Raw genomic sequence first — 2976 nt, forward strand, 5'->3', positions numbered from 1 at the left:
AGAAGAAGAAGAAGAAAAAGTAGCTTTGTACCAAATCCAATTACCCAGGGAAAGGGTTAAAGAGACTCGTGAAGTTTGGGTCATAATAAAATATTCTAAATCCAATTTCGAAACTACCCCACATGGACCCTTACACACGCAGTTCCTTTGCAAATGTCACTTAAAGTCTCTTGCATCACATGGGAGGATTACAGGCTAGTCAAATTAAAAAAGAAACCCAACGAAATAAAATAAAATAAAATAAATATACCGTTAATAACACGGCTTATATGATAGACAAGTTAAAAGTTAAAGAAATAAGAAGAAAAAGTAGCTCTACACGGCACCTAATTCAATTACCCAGGGAAAGGGTTAGAGAGACTTTGAACTTTGGGTCTTATTGTCAATATTCCTAATTCAATTTCCAAACTACCCCACATGGACCCTTACAAATGCAGTTCCTTTGCAAATGTCACTGCTTGACTTGCTGCCATGGCCCCGCGAGTTCATTTGAATGTGGATTTTTTTTGCTCGGAGCTGCTATAATGTATTTACACACATTTTTTTTGGCTAGATTGAAAAATTTCCTAAGATTAGAAGATCTTAAGGAATTTTTTTATCTGAATAACCTCAAAATCTATTGCAAGGTTGATTGAAATTTTAAGTGATAGTGGCTAAGGAATAAAATTGGTAAAGTCAATTTGATTCTAGGGAGAATATTTTTATTTTATCTTTTAAGAATAAGCCTCTACTGTCGTTTAGGGCCCGTTTGAATTAAGGGAAGAAGGATGGAGAGTGGATGGAAGTAGAATAAAATTGGCTGAAAATAGAAAAATTTTGGGCCAATTCTACTATACTCCCCCCTCTCCTCCTCAATCCAAATGGACTAATAGGATTTCAAAGGGTTTACCTATTTAGGACCTACTTGTTGCAAAATACAGTCTAAAAGACAAACAATGAAAGAGGAAGAAAAAAAACAATGTTGCACAAGGATTGTTATGTCCAAAATGTTACTCATTTTTGTGTTCATATTTTCTCTTCACATTTCTACTCAATTTGGGGAGAATGTATTTTGGCGGGCTTGAGAATAAAATACTTGGGCCCCATTGGTTTTTACTCCCCTTTTCTCTCCCAACAAAATAACACAAAAAAAGTGATTTTCTCTCCCCCTTTTTCCATCATCTTCCAAATCTTCTCAACCAAAATGAGCATTCGAGTTTGAGATGAAAATCAAACTTTTAGTAAAGTTCATGGATGAAAAAGAATACTTTAACTGAAAAAAAAAATTCCAAACCACCTTAGCAGATGTGGCCTAAAATGCAACTTTTCAAATAAATGTTTGTTTGAGAATTTTGTAGTTTTTGATAGCTTATTTGCATAGTATTTATAATATATATATATATATATTTATCAACTGTTGAGATTGCAAGTCAAGCTACGAAGAGGGCAAAGTTGCTGTAACTACACTGCAACTATAAAGCCTAGGAGAGCTCATTGCCCATAGTATCTCTTTTAGTATCTTTTTTTAGGAAAAAATGAAATTGTAAATTATTTTTATGGAATGGATTGAATGAGTTATGAATTTAAATAATAAGTTTTTTTTTTTTTGAATGAGCTTTTTGTTTAATATTTTGTTCATTTGTTCTGTTTAGTCTAATAAGTAGGCAATTTGTGTATATTAAAAATTTCTAAAGATAATAATTTTCTCTTCAAAATTATACACACACGCACGTGTGTAAATGTACGTATTTGTTTTAAATTCTTTTACTAACTTATCAATATGTTGTTCGGCCCCTCAAATAAAATTTTTGGCTCCACCCCTGTTCACATTATTTTTTATTTATGGACATCTAGGCAATCCAATAAAAAAGAGGTGATATAACGTAAAAGAATGTTGGAATATTCATGTGTGAATAAGGCGGTTAGTAAGTCTGTGAAGTCAATGTGGGATAATAAGCACAAGATTAATTGGTTAATATTACACAACTGGACCTAAATCTAAAGGCGAAAAAATGCAGTCTTAACAACCTAAAGAAGCAAATGTCAAACTTAAGACACAAAAACGAATTAAATCCAAGATAACTAAGGGAGCCTCCTCCAACTACTTGAATTATATCAACTAATAAAACAATGTTTATCTCAATTTCTCAATGATAATTTGGTTCCATAACTTCAATTTTCTTATACGAATTAATATGCCTGAACACTGCGCTGAAAAAGAGGTTAACATCTATGATTTTCACAACATCCAGATGGGCGTATGCACTATTTGACAAAAAGACAACTAAAATGGGACAAAATTCATATTAAACAAAATTGGCCCCTGAAATTTATATTAACGTCTTTACCATACCTTCCAAGATTATTTACTTTCCATGATTGTAAATATTATTTAAGATATTAATTTTGAGACTAAACTCAAATTAAACTTATAGAAAATTGTTAAAGACTTGCTTGCCTTGGAAGTTAAAACATAAAAGGCTCTAGTATTCTAGAAGATTCAAATTAACTGTTTTTTTGACTTCTTGAAACAACGTAATCAACAACTTCAAATATCACAACAAAGTATGGATCATTATCTTATGGATCTAATGACTGAAACTGTGTGGTGTGTTGAAATAGGATTGATGAGGTTTGTTTCGTGAATTTGGATTTCGAAAGGATGAGGCTTTTGATAAATGGTTGTGATGGCAGTGCGAATAAACCGCATTGAGGTGTATTTTGGGTTGTGGGATGTCGACAAGTTTTGGAGCACTTCATGATTTGGAATTTTGGCCAAATGGGTTTCTTTTGGGGGTGTTGGTTGCATTTCTCAAGAACACAATACTTTCTGGATTCTTACAAGAAAGATAACTTGATAAAAGTTATAATGCTTCAATGGAGTGTAACCTTGTAAAACAAGTAAACAACATAGGATGGCACTAGTTGTTAGGTTATTACGAGCCAAGGAAATAAGCTTAAGATAAGGTATTTGATAGGGATAAATCCCAAGGCAGA

The sequence above is a fragment of the Quercus suber genome, unplaced genomic scaffold, assembly GCF_002906115.3.
Source record: "Quercus suber isolate HL8 unplaced genomic scaffold, Cork oak 2.0 scaffold_835, whole genome shotgun sequence".
Classification (NCBI taxonomy): domain Eukaryota; kingdom Viridiplantae; phylum Streptophyta; class Magnoliopsida; order Fagales; family Fagaceae; genus Quercus; species Quercus suber.